Here is a 22853-nt window from a genome sequence, read left to right on the forward strand (position 1 = left end):
ACGGTGGCCAGGAGGGCGGGAAGAAAGGCTGGAGTGATTTGACTAAGTGCTCCCAGGTGCTAAGAGCAGGCACTGCAGGATGACAGAGTGCTTCCCTGTCATCTGAGGACACCGGCTTGGGCTAAAGACAACACAGGAACAGCTCAGCTCAGAGCTGGCCAGGCGTGCTGAAAACAGGCATTGAAGGCATTAAAAGGAAAAGCAAAACATTGCACGTTCTTCTGACTTTAACCAAAAGGTCAGAGTATTGCAAACCACAGTCAACAGTGTATCACCTGCGAGGTTGGATCCCTTCTATGTGAACTTCAGAGCCAGGTGGAAATCGCGGTGGCTCCCAGTGAAGGGTTCTTACTGCACCCCTGGGGACACACCAGGGTCCTTGTGTCTCATCTCTCTCCTCATTTCCCAAGACTGGTGGGCAATGGAGAATGAAAACAAGAAACCCCTCAGTCTTACCTGTGCTTCATAGTGAGAGGCAGCCACTGGGCTCTTCTTAACACCAGGAAAAGAGAATCCACACTCCACCACACCATCCTGAGCAGAAAGCTTGTACTTCCAGAAATACTAGTAGACAGGGCAGCATGTCCATAAAACTGGTATTTCTATGGATCTTTGTATGTTTGTTAGAAGCACTACCCTGGTTTTCTTCGACTCAAATCAAGGTGTTGGAAGGGCAGAGCTTCTTGCTTTGGTGCTCAGGGTCATTCCAGCTTTTAGAAGCTGCATGCATTCCTTGGCTTAATGACCCATTTGGATCTTTAAAGCAATCAATGTAGGGCTAAGCACTCACTGGGTGTGGCTGGGACCTGCTTCTAATGTCATATCCTTCGTGGCTCCTATGATTCCACTGGGGCCAGAAGATCCAGGATACTCTGCCTATTTTAGTATCGGCTGATTAGTAAACTACAATTCTACCTGCAGCTATAGTTCTGTGCAAGGAATACACTGTATGTACAAGGCAGGGTAAATGAGGCAGACATTGTTGAGAGGCCATTATTCTGTCTCTTACATTAACCAAGTTAATCACAAAGGCACCTCACACCCAGGACACACACCCCATGGCTAATAAAAACAGCTCTAGGAAGAGACGAATGGCCAGGCAGGTCCAATACCAGCTCATTGGCCATGGAGCCTTGTCCAGTGCTCACTGTCCTTGTATTTTAGGTGACATTTAATCATAGAGAATTATTTTTGCCTTCAATGGTATCTGAGCTTTGAAAATGTCAAGAAAGCAAGTATAAGGACTCAAGATTAGTATATTCTTCAAGGGATTATAAAGTGATGTCATAAAATTCAAATGAACTTTAAAGGAAATTTTCCAGTGACAGGATCTGTTCTTCTAACTTTTTAGGTAAAAGAAAATGACTTTAAACACATTTCTCTTAGTCCTAGCCCATTTGTGCTAGTATAACAAAGAACCTGAGGCTAGGCAATTTGTTGACCATAGGAATCTATTTCCTTACCTCTTTGAAGGCTATAAAGTTCAAGATCAGGCAGGCGCCAACAGACTTGGCATTTGGCAAGAGTGGTGTTGCTTAATGCATCCACAGCACTCTTCATCAAACCAGTGCTTCTTGGGACACCTTGGATACTGGGGTCATTGTTAGAGTGGTAATGATGCCCAGGAGAGAGATGATGGCTGCCATTATGAAGTTTACACATGCAGGTAAGTGGTTCGCCATTTTCTCATCCCCACAACAAAATACACACAAGGATTTACACAGCCAATGTAATGAGATGCAATTGTGCACATTGATTCATCTTTCCTCGGCCACCTAATTATATTTACTTCCCAATTATGCTGAGAGGCTATAGGAACTCTGGGGTGGAAAGCAGGAAGTGAAGTTCTGGGATGAACCCATTTGCTGGTCAGCAGTGTGAGTGAGGGTGGACCAAGCTTCCTCTTAGAAGAAGAGAGAATGGCTCTGGCTGATTTCTACAGGCATCTCCATTGAGCTAAAGCATCAGAAGAAAATGTTCAGTGAGGGACCGTTCAATAGCCACACATTCATGAGCTGTTACTAGGAAAACAAGGTTGACCAGTTATCCCCACCAGGACCACCTACAGGATATGTTCTTTTCTGTTAGTTGAAATGTTTCACACAGAAAGAAAGCCAGGAGAAAACTAACCCTCTATAGAACCCCTAAGTGTATTAAAGGTGATCCCTCAGTAGCCAGGGCCAACTGTCTCATCAGCTTCTCCCCAGGAAGGTGTGTGTGGGCTGTGTGTGACCTCAATGGTCGGTCCCCTTCAGCCCCAACATCTGCAAGTCACAGTCTGCTGGATTCAAACCACTTGGCCTGCCCTGTGGCCAACATCAGGCCCTGTGAAAGCACTGACAATCTTGACTCCAATGCTGACATGCCGATACAGGGGAGATGCTTTCCATTAGCAAAATAATGTATTGTACTTCCTAAGACAGAGGAAGATGTGCACAGAGTATGAGAAATGGACTTTCTGATCTGGAAGGTACACTGGAAAGGAAGAGTGTGCTTCCTCACAGAGCCAGCTGCCCTGGGAACACCATGCTATCTTAGAGTGGCAAGGCTTCGTAAAATTCAAAGGCACAGCTGGACGCCGGAGACTCACACCCACCGTTAGTCCTACTGAAATGGCGGAGAGCTGAGGGTTGCGGTTTAAAGCCAGCCCAAGCAGTAAAGAGAGAGAGACAGAGACAGAGACAGAGACAGACAGAGAGACAGAGAAATAAGGAAAGACAGAGAGAGAACTAGGAAAGGCTGATGGGGGGGGGGTGGTCTCCTGGAGAGACCTGAAGCCACCCTGTAACATCTGCTGGTGGATATGGAGGGCTGACAGCCAGGGCCTCAAGTCATCAAGGCCTGTCCCGAGCTCCACACCCAGCTCTGGTCCAGCTGACCCTGGGCCCCTCCACTGACGAGGTCTCACTGGCAGGGCCATCGTCCTCTTTCAGACCCCCACACAACTTCTTTCCTCCTACAGCCAATTTGCTTGCCAACAAATTGCTCCTCAAGTTCCCAGAAGGGGAGAGTCTTCTTGTCCCCTGAGAACATCTCTACCAAATCACAGAACCACAGTCTGAACACGACTTCCCCTTTGTTCCAGACGGGTTGAAGCGGGTGAATGGAGGAGAGCAGAGGTCCCGCACCGGGCAGCTTCTGTGTTTGTTTCCCTAGTCCTGCAGCCTTTGGCCTTGTTTTGAGGCCCATGAGGAGTGTAACTGCCTCCTGCAAGGGACTTGGAGACGCTCAGTGCCGCTGATTTGCCCACCTGTGTGGCAGAGGCACCCAGGAAATGGCACTAGGTGGCCCCAGAGACAGGATCAGTCATGTTCGTCTAACTGTGACATCTCATCTCCTCAGCAAGCCCTGCAGTGTCACAGGCCAGATAAAAAAGGTTTTCTGACATTTAAATTTGGAACTTGAGATTGGGTTTGTGACATAGGGTCAGAATCCTTTACTAGAGTCGTATATCATTAAAAAGGAAATCGAAAAGGATTTGGTCCCTGGGGAGTTCATGGGAAATGGTTCTGATGGTCACAAAGCTCCCAGGCATGAGAAGGACGGGTTCCCGCTGCTGTGAGCTGCTGAGAGAGCGGAAGGGAGGTTGATGGTCACAAGCTGCCCGCAAAGGTCTGCCCGGGCACACACGAATGCGTGTTCACACACACCTTCATGCTCAAGCTCACACATTTCCACCCCAAAGTAGACATCAGAGATACAACGATGCTGTTTGCTGCTAGTTTTATTCTCTTCACATTTTTTTTGTTGTTCCTAAATCTGCAATGTCTCCCACAAGGAACATCTAGTATTTTTCAAGCAAGAAAGACTCCTTCCTTTGTAACATTCTTTCAGATTCACCCTGTCTACAAGGTGAAGTGAGAACAAGTCTCCAGGGCAGGCAGGCTCTTTTGTAAGCTCTCACAGTCTTCGCATGTCTTTTAGCGTGGTTGAAAGCATTCCATCTCTGTTGGTGTGGTGGAATGCTTTCCTGGAGAGCACAGGGTAGTACTGCTAAGCCTCAGAACAGTGATTGGCTCACGCCATATCTCTGTCAGTACTTTACTGCCTGCAGCTCTGATGGAAAAGGTGGTAAGACACTTACTTTATCTAAGCTGACAGTTTTTAGCCCTGTGTAAAAAGCCAGGACATGTTTTAGAAATAGATGCTTAAGTGAAACCATCCTTCTAGGCATGGAGAAGGGAGACTAGTTCCTTCCATTTGTGTTCAGAGTTCCTGAGACTTGGGGGATTTCTTTGATGAAGAAGGAATTGTGATTGAATGACAAGTCCAAAGATCCGTTTCTTCCCCTCCACCAGTCTCATAGCAGAAGCCTCCCTGCCCTGCCACGTTCCTCACTGGACAAGTTTATGGTTAGCATTTTGTTTGGAAAGAGAAGATTTCCAAAACTGGCTGTAAACAAAAATGCTGGCCACATCTCACAGTGAAGATGCCCCCCAAATAAAAAGTGCATGGTGGCTCACACCTGTAATCCTAGCTACTCAGGAGGCTGAGATTTGAGGATCACGGTTCAAAGCCAGCCCCCGCACAAAAGGACCTGAGACTCTTATGTCCAATTAACCTTGAGAAAAAAATGGGAAGTAGGGCTTGGCTCAAGGGTAGGGTGATAGCCTTGAGCTGAAGAGCTCAGGGACAGCGTCCAGGCCTAGTTCAAGCCCCATGACCCACAAAATAAAAAAAAGTGCCTATCTGACACCAAGTATTGATGATGATGATGATGATGATGATGATGATGATGATGGATGAGGCTTGCATACAAAATGGATGATGTGACAAAAGGAGGAGGAGCTTTCCAGTATGATTTCAAGGCAAATGGCTGGACCAACACCTAGAACAATAATCCAAGGTAGGGAGGGATGATAATGAAAGTGTTAAGGTAGTTGATTTCAAGCCTAAAGATTTTACAGCCATATTCCTTCTATTGGTATTCACCATGCTGTCTAGAATTCTAAGGGATGAGGAGAAGGAGGAGGTACAGTGAGAGGGAGGAAGAAGAAGAGAAGGGGAGGAGGAGGAAGAGGGAGGGAGGAAGGAGGAAGGAGGGAAGAAGAAAGGAGGGGTAGAATGGTTGCTTCTCCATATAATTGGTGTCATTTCTAGAAGTGCCAAAAGGAGATGAGCTCAAGGAGAGGGGATACATTCAATGTCACACTGTAACTCTCACAGGTAAACACAGCTCCTTATAAAATGTGACCTCTCAAGAAAGGGTATGCTTATAATCCCAGCCCTGAGGAGGCTCAGGCAGGAGGCTCATGGGTCAGAAAAGGCCACAGGGCAAGATTCTGGAAGGGGCAGGAGAGTTATGAAAAGAGAGAATGGGGTGGAGGAGGAAGAAAGGAAAGTTGGTTGTTAGCCTGTAGCCATTTCTACTTCCTAATGAATGGAGGCTAATAGCGATTAGAAGTCCCTTAAGAAGACATCGTTGAGACATCATGACCTAAGACCAACTGTGGGAAAAACTGTGAGACACTATCCAAAAAAAAAAAAGAAATAAAAAAAGAACCAGAGGCATGGCTCAAGGAGTGAAGCATGTGTCTAGCAATTGTGATGTCCTGAGTTTAAACTCCAATGCTGCTACAATAATAAATAATAATAACAATAATAATGGCAACAATGATGCCACTGAACTCTGACTCATATATATGGCATTTGGATGTTGTAACTTGGCTTTTCCTTATGCCAGTTCCAAGGACTCCTGCCTCTGGCCTGAGCAGATGCCCCATCTCCTAGGCCTGACTGTACCAGAGATGTCGTAAGATCTGGTCACGAGAACACTTCTCCAATTCCCCTGAGTTCCACTTTAGAACAATGAGTAGAAGAAAGGTCTTAGCTCCATTCTAAAATTAGAATTAGTCATGCTTAATTAAATCTGCATTTTGGCAAAGAAGCCATTTCTGCCTTGTAGTTAAACCCTGAGAAGAAACAAAGAAGTCACCCTAGGCATCTGATTCTTTCTTGGCCAGACTGACTGCGTCACTGCCTGTGTCTGTGAGTCAGAGGTCATAACTGGTCCTCAGCCAGTGGGTTTTTCCCAACCAACACCCACACCACAATTTAATGATTTGCCAATCTTCTTTCCTCCGCCGCCTCTAGCCAGCCCTCTCCAGCCAAGTCCAGAATTACTATTCTACAGATGCAGAGGAAATCTAGAAGAGAGAAGCAGCGGAGGGAATGATGGAGTCTGACAGGTAAGGGCTCAGATCCATAGGCATTGGTACAAGTCTGCTCAGGAATTGTTACAACCCCAAGACCTTTGCCAAAATTGATATACGAGGGTCCAGAGAGCAGGAATATCTGACTGAAAAGACAGTCTCATAGCCTGGAATCTGTTCCCTGAAAGCCCTTTATACATAGGTTTCTTCAACGACGAACTCTCCTTGCATGCATGGACACATTCGTGATACTGGCTGGCCTCCTGAAATGCTTGTTATGAGCATAATTTAAATAAAAACTCAAACTGGCCCACAGAAGTCCAGTGTACTAAGGATAAGAACACATGTGTACACAGAATCAAAGAAAGCAAAATCAGAGCTATTCATTTATAAGTGCCTCCTCCATGGCCGATGGAGTGGCTCACTGGTGGGCCCCTACCTCGCAAGTCCTGAGTTCAATTCCAGTACTTCCAAAAGAAAAAATTCTTCCTCCCCCTCAGAAGTGATGTTAGTTTAGATTTTTGGTCACATCTGTCTTTTATTCATTTATTCACCAATTATTTCTCAAGTATGGACTATGTGCCAGGCACTGCTTCAACAAACAAAACCAATGGAATAATTAGACTTCCAACATTTATTTCATTCTAAAAGGGACTTCTTGGGGCCTTGCCTAGCATACACGAAGACCCGGGTTCGATTCCTCGATACCACATACATAGAAAAAAGCCAGGAGTGGTGCTATGGTTCATGCGGTAGAGCTCTAGCTTTGAGAAAATCCAAGGACAGTGCTCAGGCCCTGAGCTCAAGCCCAGGACTGGCAAAAAAGGGACTTCTGCAAAGAACAGTCTATAATCTGGCATTCCATCCAAGTTACTTTCTCTAAATCTTACCAAGCCAAATTACAGTATTAAGATGACTGTAGAAAGATCTATGAAATTCTTGGCATTTCTAATTAATGGCACAATGTTTGAATATGTGAACATCTTTATTTCATTTTATCTGTAAATGCATAAATTTCCAACAATGCATGATTTTTTTTAAAAAAAAGAAGTAATTGTGACCCCGATGGATGTGAATGTTAACATCATTTAATTTTTCTGTCAAAATAAAAATCTTATTCAACTAATCTACCATTTTTCAAACATGACACGCTAGAAAATCTGGGCCAAACTGTACCTTAGAATTATAGGTGAAAAATAAAAGAACCTGCTGTGGCTTGGGCAAATGTCCATCAAAATCCTCTCTGACACTATTAAAAAATGGTGACTCTTTTAGAGAGATGGCCTCTCTGCGTGCTGGCACTCACACCTGTAATCCTAGTTACGCAGTCCAAGCAGGACTCTTATCTCAAATTATCCGGCAAAAAGACAAAAGTGGAGCTGTGGTTCAAATGGTAGAGTGCCAGCCTGGAGCAAAAAAAGCTCAGGAACAATGCATAAACCCTGAGTTCAAGCGCCAGTACAAGAGAGAGGGGAAGGAGAGGAGGGGAAGAGAGGGAGAGAGAGAGACAACATGTAGTGGCCTAGTGGAAGTTTTTAAATCAGGAGCATATCCTCAAAGGGTACTATGGACTATGGGAATAAAGGCCCCTCTTATTACAGGAATAAACTGATGATATTAAGTACCTCGTTTGAGCAATTCAAAGCACACACTCACAAATTCTAAGATCCAAATTTGTCTGCTTAAATTCTGCTGCTTATTCTCCTGGGATTTTTGTGGGCAGGTGACAACCCCTTAGGGAAAATAGGACCTACCTAAGAAAGGAAGGTATCCCAGTGCCTTTCACTGAGACATCACTTGAAACAACTAGAGTTGATTGCTAACTTGTACTTCGCAGGTGTCTAAGTTAATACGATAGAAACAATGCAAGTTTGTATTGCTGGAGGTCCTGTGCTTTGGTGCAGCCCTTTGAAAAACCATTCAAGGTTTATAATTCATAAAAGTCTTTATTTAGGCTCAGTAATTTCAGTCTTGGAAAAGTTCCTTTGGAAATAATATCTCCCTCTCTCCTCTCTCCTTTCCTCCCTCCCTTTCTTCCTTCCCTTCATTCTTTCCTCTCTTTCTTCTTTCCTTGTTTCCCAGTTCCTTGCACCTTCCAGGAAGGAACTGATACCACTGGGACATTCCTTTAGGCTCAAGAAAACTGTATTACTTGCAAGGAAATGATATATTTATGAAGATTTATGACACAGGGCATCTAGGTTCCCTATTAGATTAGTCAGCATTGATTAAACTCTAATCCCAAAATAGCTCTGCCAAGACATGCTGGAGGCTAAGAAGACTTACCTTCTCTTATCACATGGCCCTTGCTTCTGTATATGCTGACCTTACTAACATCAAGTCTACTGTACAAGGAGACTCGGTGCCTTCTTCATGTCAGCATGCAGACAACAGACACACACAGACACATATGCACACGCCAACACACACACACACACACACACACACACACACACACACACACTTTCCAAGTGCTCACACATGCAGGGCCTATCACAGTATACTACCATGAGTACAAAGGAGGATGTCTAGAGAATTTATATCATAGTCACGTATTCGATGGTGAACTTGGTTATTGGGCATTCCTACTTTGGAAATGTCTTCTGGCCACTGGTCATGCCACTGAAGGACTTTCATTGCAATCGCCTCTTGGTTTTTGCCTTTCCTCATTGGCTTCCACCAATCTGGAAAAGGGTTTATTCTCATCCTGTAACCAGATTCTGTCCCAGGCCCTCCTCTGCACATCCACCCAGCCCTCACCCAGCTCAGCAGGACATAGAGGCTTCCACGATGCAGCCACCTGCAAGCGTTGCTGGCTATGAAGGGAATGTGTGTTCCTGTTCAGATGTCCTAGGTAGCACTGGTTATAGTGCAAAATGCTGGAAGTGGCACAAGCAAACAATAATGTAAATATTTAGAAATAAAACTAGTGCCTGTGTAGTGCTGAGAAGAAGCAGGAGGGTTGGAGATAATCACTGGAAAATGATTTCTTTCTGGAGTGATGAAGATGTTCAGAAGTAGTTATGGCAACACAGCTCTCTAAACATACAGAATGGACTGAATTGTACACTGCAAATGGGTAAAGTAGATGGTATACGAATTATATCTCAATAAAGCTGTTACCAAAGAACCTTGCTCTGTTTTCACACCAAAATATTAGACAACAAATAAACAAATGCACTTCTAAAATTCCTGTCTACCTCCATTCCTGTAGCAGCCTAGGTTAGATCTGCATGGCTTCACTTGCCAACAAGTTGATGTTCCCATCGTAACCACTGGAGCTATTACCGTCACTCCCAGTGTCACAAATGCCAGGATGTTGAGATACAGTAGAATGGAACTGTTTCTGAAAAGCCCAGAATGTGAGAAGAGGGTCACAACAAGAAAACTCAGATCAAACTCTCTGTGAGGACAAGGGAAATGGAAGCAGGAAGGTGCCTACAGACTCTGCAGAAAGCACACCAAGGCCAGGTCCTGTAAGAAAACCACTGGGAAAGAGACCACCCCATTCACTAAAGCCTCAGAGCGAAGGGCTCCCCCAGGGCCTTCTCCTGTGTTGCCTTTGTTTTAGTAAGGTCTATGTAACAGAAATCCTTGTTCAGCTTGGCTGAAAAACAGAAGTGTTCCAATGACCTGCACTAGGAAAAATGCAGTTCAGGCTCCTGTTCTACTTTTCACTCATCCCTTTCCATCATCCCCTGTAGATTGGCTTTATTCTCAAACTAGCTGCACTCTTAAATGGTTGTCCTAAGGATGTGAGGCTGACCTCCAGATGTACGATGGATGCCCTCAGGATATTAAGTGGATAGCTCAGGATGTAAGATGACTGACTCAGAATGGAAGATGAGCTCCCTCTGCATGTAAGATGGCTGCTCTCAGGATGCAAGATGGCTGACCCTGGATATAAAACGGCTGACCCCTGGATGTAAGATGGCTACTCTCAGGCTATAAGATGGCTGACCCCTGCATGTAAGATGGCTGACCCCTGGATGTAAGATGGTGTTCTCAGGATGGTGAGATGGCTGTTTCTGAGATATAAAATGAATATGCTCATGAAGTCTTATAGCTACCTTCATGATGGCCTCACAAGATGGCTTCGGGTGACACCCAAGAATCCACATTCTTCATTGCAGTTGGCCTGGCACAGCTGTCTGAGAGAAGCTTGGATGACCCTGTACCAACCAGCTTCCACCAGCACAGCCCATTAGTACTGAACACCTGAGGGATGGCAGCAAGAACCTCCAGGCTCTGTAAATATCCTGGCCAGCTCTGCGCTCCTTAACTCAGCCAGTCCTTGGGATTCACACTATCATTAGCTCTATTTAGTGTGACAGCAAACTGAAGATCAGGGATGTTTATTTTCCAAAGATCTCAGGGGAAGTGCACTGGAGGATACAAGATTATAGCAGTCCCAGGAAACAGACCATCCGGCTTCATATTGCCACCTATCTCCCACGGTGGAACAAGAAATATACGTGAGCATTACTTGAGTAAGTGTCTCACAACCCTCCTCCCTCCCACTGACCCAGCCCCCTCTTAGATGCAGGTCTCATTATCATCATTAGCATCGCTTTAGGACTATAGTGTATAAATAAGCAAGGATACTTTTTGGCCTCTAGAGATTTGCTTGCCTCACTAAGGTGAAACTCTCCAGTTCTGTCCATTTTCCTGCACACGACCTGATTTCATCTCTCTTTGTGGCTGAGTGATGTACAGGCTATGATTTTCTCATCCATTCATCACGTGTTGGGTATCTTGGCTGACTCCACAGTTTGGCCATTGTGAACATTGTGATAAACATGGATATGCAGACCTTTCTCTTACATATCAAGTTAGATTTCTTCAAATAAATGCCCAACACCTTTTCAGACTGTATGCAGCTTAGGACATTTCTCCCACTGTCCTCTCAAGGTCCCGAGCAAGGAACAGTTCCTCCCTGACTCTCACTCAGTTACAAGGGCCTGTCACTTTTGTACAATCTCTGAGCCCATTCTTTTGATACATTTTGTTATCCCAGTGAGGGCTCCAACTCAAATCCCTCACTCTGGGCAATATGAGTTTCTCTTCTTTGCAGGAGAGACTTGTAGTACAGTTTGGCCATCCTCCTTCACATCTTCAGCTACTTTCCTATTTTTTCCCACAGCTATGTTCCTTCCCGATACCCTTGCTAGCTCATCAGTGATGGCTCCATTTCCTGGAGGATTCAGACTCATGGATTGGTAATTACTTGTATTTAGATGTCATAATTATGCGTAACAACATATCATCATTAAAAATGTCAATGCTAGGCAAAGTAACAACAAAATAATGACAGCAGTGACAAATTGTTGTGTGTGTACCCAGTACCAGCTTTGTGAGTTCTGTCTTCACATGCCAGGAGGTCAATATTACTGCTACACCTGCTTTAGGGGAAACTGAGGCAGAGTGAGGTTAAGGGTTCTGAACCAGAGAATGGGGAAGCCAAGGCTTGAAACCAAGGAGATATCTACTGCCCCTGCTCCAAGTTTTAGGAGCTCCTCCAACCTTCGTGGGGAGGTAGAGGGCTGGCTCTCAGCTTGCTATTCTCAGGAAAGCTCTTTTGTGTTGTTCTCTGTCTACTGCGTTCTATTCCATATCTCACACAACTGTCGATGCAGTGTTGTACATTGGCCTCTTGCACTATTACTTAGATTTCCCTCATTTCTCAGTGTGTGTTCATCTGCTCCTTTGGCTCCTGGGGTCCTTTCATTCCACGCAACCAAGCATTCCTCTGTCAGCCCCAGAGCTCAGGCCTCCCTGCATGTGTAGAGACCCCACGACAGGTGGCCGGACTCTGTGACATGTCAGCATGCACCAGAAAGCCACTTATCACCACATTGTACTGAAAGGGTTCTGCCCCACTGCCCCATCCCATTGTCTTCAAATCCATCTGCATTAATGGCTGCTTAATAGACTGTGGCTATTATACACTGACATTTAACCACCATCCCTGTGTGGTTAGACCTAGAGCTGCTAATTTTCTGCCATTAGAAATGGCACAATGAGGACAACTTCTATGACTACTTCTCCCTTGACAGTTGAATTAGAGTTGCCTGACCACACAGAGATGAGGTTGGAGACTCTAGCGCCTGCACTGTGCTGTCCCCAAGTTGTTTGGCTTCAATATCTAGTAAGGAGGACAGTTTTCTGTCCTCTTTTGGATCATGCTTCCACTTGACGCTGCTGTCTTGTCATGTGGCACCCACCGTTGCAGTCTCCTCCTTGATGTACTTTACACAGTTGCACACGTTCCACCCCACAGTGCCCCAGCACAAAGCAGGTAAACAATTTCAAATTGCATGTCAGACCACCTTAAGCTAGACACACCATCCTCCATTTACCCACACAGTCCTGGTTTTCTGACATCCTGATGTTTGCTAGCCTCTCTCTCTCTCTCTCTCTCTCTCTCTCTCTCTCTCTCTCTCTCTCTCTCTCTCTCTCTCTCCCCCTCTCTTCCCCCCCCCATCATCCTGTTCTTCCACTTTGCTTTTGCCTCTTTGCATAGACTCCTCAGTTCATCAGCCCGAAGTCATCAAGTCATTAAGATATTATGCAAACCTGAGAAGCCTTAGCAGCAGTTTTGAAATCAGTATAAGTAAATGTGGAAACATGATCTTGCTTCCCTCAACAAGCACAAATCCTGAGATTTGCATCTCTCCTTGGGTTCAAGATTAGCCTGGGGCCTAGCCCACGAATGAGTCCAGGCACAGGAAGGCAGCTTCCTGGTAAGAGGTGAATCCAAGACTGGAAATCAGGGTAGTTGCATGGCCAGAGAAAGGGGGGCTCAGAGAGGATCACTGGCCAGAAGAGCACTCAGAGAGCCCAGAAGCATAAGCACTGTGTAAAGATGCCTGAGCCATTCTCCAGCAGCAAGCGGGATGCTATTTGCAAGCACTTTGTGAAGGTGATAACTCACTAGAGAGCATCTTGCAGTGTGCCTTCTGCTGCTGGAAAATCTTCACTGCAGACATTAGACATTATAAAGGCACAAGAAGAGCCTGGGAGGGCGGGGGAGGGAGTGTGCAGCAATCAAGGGCACGCTCCCCTTCTCCCACGCATCCCAGAGAATGCAGGGGATAGTCACCAGGAGAAGACAGAGCCTACTTGGAGGGAGGGAGGGAGGGAGGGAGGAGAGAGAGAGAGAGAGAGAGAGAGAGAGAGAGAGAGAGAGAGAGAGAGAGAGAGAGAGAGAGAGGGAGAGGGAGGGAGAGAGAGAGAGAGAGAGAGAGAGAGAGAGAGAGAGAGAGAGAGAGAGAGAGAGAGAGAGAGAGGAGTGTTGAACCCCCTGACCTACCAAGAGGGACCTCACCAGTGCACCTGCTCTGTGCAGTGTGGACAGAGGAGGAAACGAGGGGAAGACGGTCATCCTGGCTAGGTAGCTAGAGACAGGAAAAAGCAACTCAGATAGGCTCTGATATGGCTGTCAAAAATGGATCCACCTGGTTCCCATGGGCTCCATGGGCTCTGGGCTGCCAACGCAAACGTCCTTTGTGTCTGTGGCCCAGCATGTGCCTCCTACCTGACCTCCATCCGTCAAAGCCCCTCTGTCTGGTGCAGCAGGCAGGGGAGCCCATCATGAGGAAGCATGCACACTGGCTCCAATTCCAGGACTCTAGTCAGCGCATGCGCACCCCCCTGACCTAGCTCACCAGAAGCATGTCCTTAGGGGAGAAGAACAGGAACTCTCACGTAGAGTGGGTCCTGAGAGAGAGTGAAGACATAGACTTATGAAGAACGGCTGTTTTCAGACACTGAGCAGGGAGCAAAGAATTGAGGGCATCTGGACCGAGAGCCAGTTCACAGGCCAACCCCTTGCCACTGGAGGAACCAAGGCCGCCTGCACTCACCCTGTGGTGAGCCCTCAGAGTGCTGTTTCCATAAGTGGGGTGGCCCCTGCCCATTGCCACAGCTGATTTTCAAACAAAACTTTTTAAGGAGAGGAGGGTTGCTTATCTTTCCATGGGAACGGGAATCCAGACTGCCTATCTCACAATATCTTCTGTATTCTGCAGAGGAAGTGGTGTTCAAATTGAGTCCAAGTCCAATAACTACATGTAAGCCCTAAGAATAGATTCTGAAAGACATCCCTCCACACACACTCCATGCACACAAGCATGTGGGCATATGCCGACACATGCCACACACAGGCACAAACACACGCACATGTGCACGGACTCTATGGCAGGAAATAATAAGCCACCTACATTTTTTTTCTCGTATTTAGTTTCACAAGTTTTTCAGATACTCTGTTCAGATTACAAGGCAGCAGTGAGTCCTGGCTCTGGGGACCATTTGGGAAGCTGTTACATTCCTCAAGACAGCCTTCAGAGCGTGGTCTTCCAGCCAAGGGACGGGTCATTTTACATCCCCAGGAAGTGCAATCTATACTCAGCAGTCAGACTTCAAAGGGTAGTTTGCTAACAACGCTGAATCATCTCTGCCCCAATCCTGCTGGATGCCTGTGGTAGGAGCAGCTGGCCAAGAGTGCAATGAACCCAGGCTGGTGCCCGAGGACTGCCCGTCAACTCATTTGAGTGAAAACACACCTGAGCCCACCTCTTACACACCACGTCTAGACACCTGACCACAGATACTGGGCATCAAGTTTGCCATAGCACACATCGGTCACACACACGAGACCTAAACCCAGTATGCATCTACGGCAAAGCAAGACCTCTGCCCCTGTCCTTGCTGCATGAAACCTATGCTAAGCAACACAGCAGCAAGCTTTAGAGGAATCTGAAGCCTTCTCCAGGAAGGGATGGGGGCAGAATGAACGACTGTGACTATCATCCTGCCAAACCGACCGATGCCTTTTAAGTCTTTTTTTTTTTTTTTTTTTTTTTTGCCGGTCCTAGGCTTGAGCTCAGGGCCTGAGCACTGTCCTTGGACTTTCTCAAGGCTAGAGCTCTACCACTTGAGCCTCAGCACCACTTCCAGCTTTTTCTATGTATGTGGTACAAAGGAATCGAACCCGGATCTTCATGCATGCTAGGCAAGCACTTTAACCACTAGGCCAAACTCCCAGCCCATGCCTTTTAAGTCTTAACCATGTCCTCAGGTGGAGAAGAAGCCTGTGAGAAAAGGTGAATAAATTTGTGTCCCAGGGGAGGTTAAGAAGTCTTTAGGATATATGTGAGAGTAATTCCCATGAAAATAGCAAGCATAAAGCCAGGTAGGGTGGCTCATGTCTGTAGTCCCAGTAACACAGGAGGTTCAGGTAGAGGGGTTAATTTCAGAAGCTGGCTGGGCCAAAAGTGTGAAGCCCTATCTGAAGAACAGACTAAAAGCAAAAAGACTGGGGGCATGGCTCATGTGGTAGAGTTCCTTCTTAGCAAGTATGAAGGCACTGTTAAAAAAAATAGCAAGCAAGTCGGTGGAGGGATGTATCTTAGAGGTAGAATGCCTTAGCATAGGCAAGGCCCTGGGATTAAGCCCCAGAACCATACACACACACACACACACACACACACACACACACACACACACACACACACACACACACATGCATACTTCTTTACGGAACAGCATTTCCTTCAGGGAACACAGCTACATTTGTGATGGTTGCATGACTACCTGATCCCCAACCAATCTCCTCTCTCAGACCAGGGAAGCAAGAACAGATGCAAATCTAGAGGTTCTGATCACAGACAATGGTGGAGGAAGTTGCCACATGCAAGGTCCTGAGAAGAGCTACAGGGAGGACCTATTTCCCAGCTTCTGTGATCAGGAATATCAAGGTCACATACTAATGACCTTGAGGTAGGTTCTGCAGAATGGAGCATGTTGGCTAGAGGGCCCAAGGCTCCATATTCTGAAGCCTGCTCTTCAGTTCCTAATGGCCCTCGTCACATTGTGACTGACAGTGCAGGTCCTACTGCCATCCAAATAGCCAATGCACTAGAAACCCTGAAAGGGCTTACGCAAGCTGTGTAAAGAATCCTTCTGTAATAGATGTGTTCACATATTTGCAGTCAAACAAAACTGGCAGAACCACTGCCTGGTAACCACACAGACTAGACATTTGCCTCCAGCCCTGGGTGAAGGAGGTTTGTCCTTGCAGTGGGATCTTTTCTCCACTTGAGAATATTTGCATCCAGGGAACTGAGCCAGGAATTCCTCACCGCTCTTTGAAGCTGTGTTTCCTAGAGCTCCGGCGTGGCCTGGCCAGGCTGTGGAGAAGAGGGGGAGCAGCGTCCTCACTGTAGTTCAGGTTGTGCCTTCTTGTAGCCACCTCCAGATATCAGATACGACCCTTGGCCTTGACTGGAAGAAAGCGGGACACACTGCTCCCCTCTTCTCTGGGCCTTGTGACAACCCCGTTTTATACATTGTTGCTTATGCATGTCATTTTGAAACCCATGGCCACCATGTGCAAACCAAATGGTCAGAACTCAGGAAAGATGGGTGGTTCTGGGTACTGTCCTCTGAAACACACAACCATGAAATCGGCCTCCCTCTCTTACTTTCCTTCCTCGCCAGAACCCTGACTCCCCGGGAGTCAGGACCATGATTCATTCTCCAAGAATGCCTCATCTGGCTGGGGAGACCAGCCAAAGAACGAAACTCCCGTTGTTCTGGGAGCAGCAGGGGAGGGGGAGCTCTCTCCTAGGCTGAAGGAATTCCATTCCTTCTCCAAGCTGCTGATGCTCTGTCTCCAGAGATGGTTCATTTTGTCGGAGCCTGAGCTTGCTGGAAAAGAATATAATACACTTGCTTATTTGAAATAGGAAAGGGAAGGGGGGAAAAAGATGATTGGGAGGGGCTTGGGGGAAGGAAATGGGGACAAAAACATAGGAAGGGGCATCAATGTGTGAAAAGTAATGCACCTTCTGTCTTGCGAATATAACTGTAACCCCCTCTATATAGTACAATAAAAAAGTGTTAAACATACTAGATATTGCTGGTATAATAAAGACCCTTATTGGTGATACTGAAAAAAAAAGAAAAAGAAAACATTAGCAGCGAATTTGTCATTTTGCCTTGCCCATAAAAGTCTTCCAATAAATATTTGATGAATGAAAATAAAAAAGAATATAATACAATGCAACCTAGAAATTGGTTCATGGAGGGAAGGACACCTGAACAAGAAATGGTTCTCACTTCCATTACTTGTTTTTATTTCTTAAATGTCCTGTAGTTGATGACAGGAAGATGGACAGGACAAACAGCCACAATGGATAGAACGTCATCATAAATGTAAATGCAAGGGGCACGGAGCTCTGATTTATGCCCAGACAATAAAAAATAGCCTACATCGCTCTAGAATATCGCCCCTGGCATCCCATTCCCATACCAAAACAAACCAAAAAAAAAAAAAAAAAAAAAGGAACAGAGCTTTAGTATCCATTCATGGGAGAGCCTCACAAACTCGTGGATAGAGGAAAAGGACGTGTGTGCTTTGTGGCAGTGACAAACAAGAGTCAAGTGAAGAGAGGACCTTAGGTCATTGTTTATACACAGAGTTCTTTAAAACTAAAGACAGCAGGGATTGTCACTTGTGATCATGCCCAGAGGTAAGTAAACTCCCAATCTATACCCCCATATAATTTCTAGGAACAACTTAGCCACAAGATACACTGTATAACTTATAGCCCATAGTGGGCCAGTAATCAAGTACTCTAAAGGGCAGGCATTTGGATATGAATGACTCAAACTAGACTTAGTGGTGCCTGAAGATGTGGCCCGTAGGTGGAAAGCAGAAGGCCGTTAGCAAACCCCACCCCAGGTTTGGGCCCAGATTCCTCTACATGGAGCGGATTTATTAAACAATAGGATATGTTTCTTGCTGAGCCGTAGGAAGTAAATAAAAGCCCAGGATTGTACTTGGGTGGACCAAGGCAGGAAACAGGAAGCTACCTTTGGCAAAGGATAACCTGCCCAAGACGTCAGCTCAGAGGAGCCAGGCAGATCCTGCAGTGACAAGGAAAGAGCCAGGGTGGGTTTGAGAGTCAACTGCACCCGGGCAGTATAGTTCTAGAAACAGAGGAAGGGCACTTGGCACAAAATGAAATTTCCTCAAGTGGTGCTTGAAAGGAATATTGACTTACTTGTTTGAACAATGCAAAGTGACATGACCACTGGTGGCCAGGGAGTGCATGGATATAAAGAAAACTGAACAAGGTGGCCTGGAGGGTCCCCCTGTTCCCAGCACTCTTCTGAGGGCTTTGTATGGAATATCTCATTTAATCTCGGCAGAGCCAGCACAGAACAGGGTCTTGCTAACCCTATTTTGCAGTTTAAGAAAACTGAGACTCAGAGCCTTCATTCAGTTACAAAGTAAGAGTGAAGATCAGAACTCAGGCAGTCTGACTCCAAGCCAGTACTCCAGACCTAGCCTAGGACCTGTGGGTCCCTACATCCCCGAGGTTGCCATCAGCTGCTCATGGTCACTGCTCTCTAGGGGCCACCAGATTGGAGCAGTGGGTCTTCCCTGTAACCATCTTCCTACGAGTCCTCCGCTACCTCAGTAATCATCCTTGGCTCAGTTGCTTCTCTTAGGGAGGAGCTTCGATTCTCAGCACAGTGAGTGGGCTGGAAGAATCTCGATGCTACCCTCCCTGTATGCAGGGTCTGTACAACGATCTGCCTTACTGTAGAAGCTGCGGTTCTAAACTATCAACTTCCACTGAGACACCCGGGAGTGAAAAGTCAAGCTGAAGAACACTGTGCTTGTGGAATTCCATTTTTGCTAACAGGTTGCATCTGCAGGCTCTGGTGTACAAGTGCACAGGTGGTTTTTAATCCGCACAGAATAATCCTTTCCCAAGGCGAATGCCACATCATTCATCTGTTGCCAGTAGTGTGGGTGAGGAGTCTGGGAACAGAAATGAAGAACTGGGAAGTTTCTTGCGTTCTGGTGCATGCTTCCATATGGACCGAAGTTCTGTAATAATTCAGTGCCATTTCTGCACTGAGATTGAACATTTTGGTTTCCAAAAGCTATTCCGGGGCTTTTAAAGGCATTCAACGCTCTTTTGTCACACAAAGGTGAAGTCTATCAGAAGACAGATGCACTCACCCAAAAACTTCATCCTGAACGAAATGATGGATCACATTGGGCTCCAACTGGCTCTCTCTCCAGAAGAGGCCAACATGAAAATTCAGTGTTTATGGCTCCCAGATCTGCTGTGACCTTCTGGAAGACGGTAATAGCCAGGGTTCAGTGACCACTTTGCTCTTTTCTCAGTCAAGTGGCCATTACCCTGAGTCAGGCTGGTCCGTGATGGCTGACACTGCCAGCAGGTCTGTTTTTCTGTAAGAAAAAGCGGGACATGAGAACAGCCTAGGATTTCTATGAATCCTTTCCAAGATGGTTCTGCTCCCCCTGGCTGTCTAGTGGACCTGAGGATACTGTAGTCATCTCTCCCATGAAGCAGAACCCAGCGTGGGAAAGAGAGGAGCCAACCTGGCTTTGAGCAGCCCACCCATTCTGGCTGAGAAGACATAAGTTCCCAGGGGCACATGAGCTACCCAGGACACGAGTTAGCAGTGGGGCTGCCCTGTGCTCTCTGCAGCCTGACACCACCTATGAATGAGAATGGGAGCGGTCTCACAGACTTTTGACAGGGAAGAGGAAACCATGTCACCCTCCATGGAAGTTTGGAACAATCTGCCAACATTAGAAATCCTCATGTTCTTCAACAAAGCAGTTTCCCCTGAACTTACTGCACAAATGCACTCACATATGGACGTGATGTGTGACCACGCATATTCATTCTAGCGATGTTTAGATTAGTGAAAACTGGAAATTACCTAAGCATCCTTCAGTAGGCAATATCCAAATAAATTAGGGAGCGTAAAGTGGGATCTATGTAGCCGTTACAAGAGGAGGAGGCAGACTAATCTCCTTTCATGTGGAATGAGCTCGGAGATGAAGCACTAACTTCTGGTACAGGGGGTGGGTTTGAAAAACACAGGTGGTTTGCAGGTATCGGTGCATCATATTGAGAATGTGATCTGCAGGCCTGGACTCTCGCTGGAAGGTGGTACAGGACACAGAAGCAGTGACAGCCACTGGGAAAGGAGCCCGAGGTTAGTGCAATGGGGAACAAACATGTACCCTTTGATCCTCTTGTACCTTCTTGATTCTGTACTGTCTTGTGTATTGCATATTTGCATCTTAAAAGTGAACTCTCTCAGACACCTCTCAGTCACCTCTCCCAGACACACGCTCTAGTTTCAGGGAACTGAGAGATTTTTGGCTACCATAGCTGTGAGGGGTCCAGAAGGCAATGATCAGAGCCCTGCTGCTGGGGAGGGCTGAATGGAGTGAATAAGGGAGAGATATGGTTGATCATGGAATCTCGGACTGGAATAGATTCTGGTACAGATCCCGTAACCCGAGTCTTGGCCAGACTCACAGATTGCTTCCCCATACCTTGACAAAGACTGGTGTTTGGCTGGAGCACTTCCATCTACAGGAGTAGTGACGCCTATGACAGCTTTTCGCTCTTCATGTGAAGGCACATGAGATGCCTCATGCTGTGCCTGGCACATGGTAGATATTTAGTAAGTGGTGGTCGTAGTGAATGTGAGAGATGTAGGATGGAGGCATAGCGTACATTCTTCAATAGCCTTCCCACCTATCATAAGCATTTCCTGTTTCTTTGTTGGTTAATTAGATGTCTAATATTCTACTTTTAGGAAATTATAACTTACCTACCTCCATTTTTCCCCACAATGCCACACAACAAGACATGGTACCTCAATTTTAACTTTATCACGTCAGCTCAACACATTTACTGTTTATCTTGCTTTGTGGGAACTATTTGCTTTTGGGGCAGGCATATGTGCACAAAATTAGTGGAAAGAAACCTGGGCAGATCGTATGATTTAAATATCATGATTTAAATATGAGCAGTGATTAAGAGCTTCCCTAAATTTGCTGAGCTGCCTAATGTACATGGAGGAATTTAACTTTTCAAGTTTGAAATTTCTTTTGGTCTATGATTTTTTTTCTCACATGGTCAAAATTGTGTAAAATGTGCAAATAAATTGGTCTTACTGTATATGTGTGAGTGGTGTGTGTGTGTGTGTGTCACAAGTATCCAGATGAGCACTTTTTGCTCAGTGTGTTAATTTTCAAGTATCCTTGCTTCCAGTGCACAAATATGCGATGAAAAGAGAAAAGAGTTTGGGTAGTGATTGATTGTAGACAGCAGCATGCTCTGAGGTGCCAATTCTAAGAACAGAAGTCCAGATTTAGAGAGGGCGGGGGGAGCTATGTGACTGTGAGCAAACGTGGGGCCTGTCCTAAAAGAAAGCACTCAAGGTCCGTCCGGAGAGAATAGCCAGAGTCCGCCTGAGTTACTGATCCTCAGACCTTGGGGCCAATGGACTCTTTTAACATTTTGGGACCTTTTCGCAATATTTTAGCTAAAAGTAAAAAATAGCAAAGAACCTGGTATTTCAAAAGGGTAAAGAAACGGCATGAAAATGCAGAAAGTTCCCATTTTATTCTGTTCCCAAAGAAAAATGTTTTTGCTATTGGGGCAGAAAAAGAGAGAATAACGTTTTAGAGGTAAAACGATGCAATAGAAAAAGGGGGGCTTTACTGGGGTCTAGGATGTCACCATGGCTTTTGGGAGGACAGTACTGCCTCATCCCCGCCCGGGTGGTTTTCTCTTTATAAACTAGTGGCTTCTGATATTTTGTTATAATGATGGAAAGCTGACTTACAAAGTGAAGACGCCAAACAACAATCTGCTGCACTAGACAGTCACAGATACCTAAACCCAGCTATGTCTGCAACTGAGCTCTGAAGTCTCTTCTGACAACACACACACACACACACACACACACACACACACACACACACACACACACCCCTCAGAATGGAGAAACGGCCTCTGGACAATTACATCTTGTGTCCACATTTCTGAAAGAGCAACAGCCTTTGTAGCTGCACAGATCTGGGCCCCAAGCTTGATGTGGCTTCTTTGGCAGGTAACATCATTTTTGATTCCCAACTTCTTCACCCACAATGGGTAGTAGTAAGTAGTAGGATGTTAAACTCCCTGCCCAATGCCAGTCTTTATTTCCTTTCTCTTCCTCTCTGACTGTTAGTATCCTAGGAGACTCTGGCCCTGGCAAGGTTTGTGGTTGAATTGTGTTGACTCTCTGGGAGAATTCCTTCTGCTCTCTCTAGCCACGGTGGTCTCCCTTCAGCTTGCCAAGCTCTTGGGGCTCTAGTTCATTTTCTTTGCCTTGGTCAACTTCTATGTTGTAGGCTCTGCTCTATTCCTTTCATCCTTTGCTAAGAATGTTTTGGAGAGGAAGTGCTTTGAAATAGAATCTGACCCACTCTCCCGGATCAGGCAGGCAGGGGAGGGGTTATAAATATAGAACAAATCCCAAGAATGGTTATTTTTATAAGCCATCAAGAATGTGTTTGCATTCTTTGGAAGCCATTCACTGTTTGGATTTGTCAGTTCCACTTTACATTTGACCTCAAAGATTGTTCCTCTCATCCGGGTGGGAGACCTCTGACTTACCACGACCTGATGCTTCCCATTTCCACAGCGATTCCGATCGTAACTACAACTGCTGGCCTTTCAACTCAGCCCTCATTATGAGAATCCCTGTTACCATCCGGTTTGGACCTGGTGGCTGACATTGATTTAGTTCCCTGACACCCTAGTGGAAAAATGTCTGAAAAATAAAAATGGAAAGTGATTCCAC

This window comes from Megascapheus bottae, chromosome 21 (assembly GCF_031878675.1).
Source record: "Megascapheus bottae isolate mThoBot1 chromosome 21, mThoBot2.hap1, whole genome shotgun sequence".
NCBI lineage: Eukaryota > Metazoa > Chordata > Mammalia > Rodentia > Geomyidae > Megascapheus > Megascapheus bottae.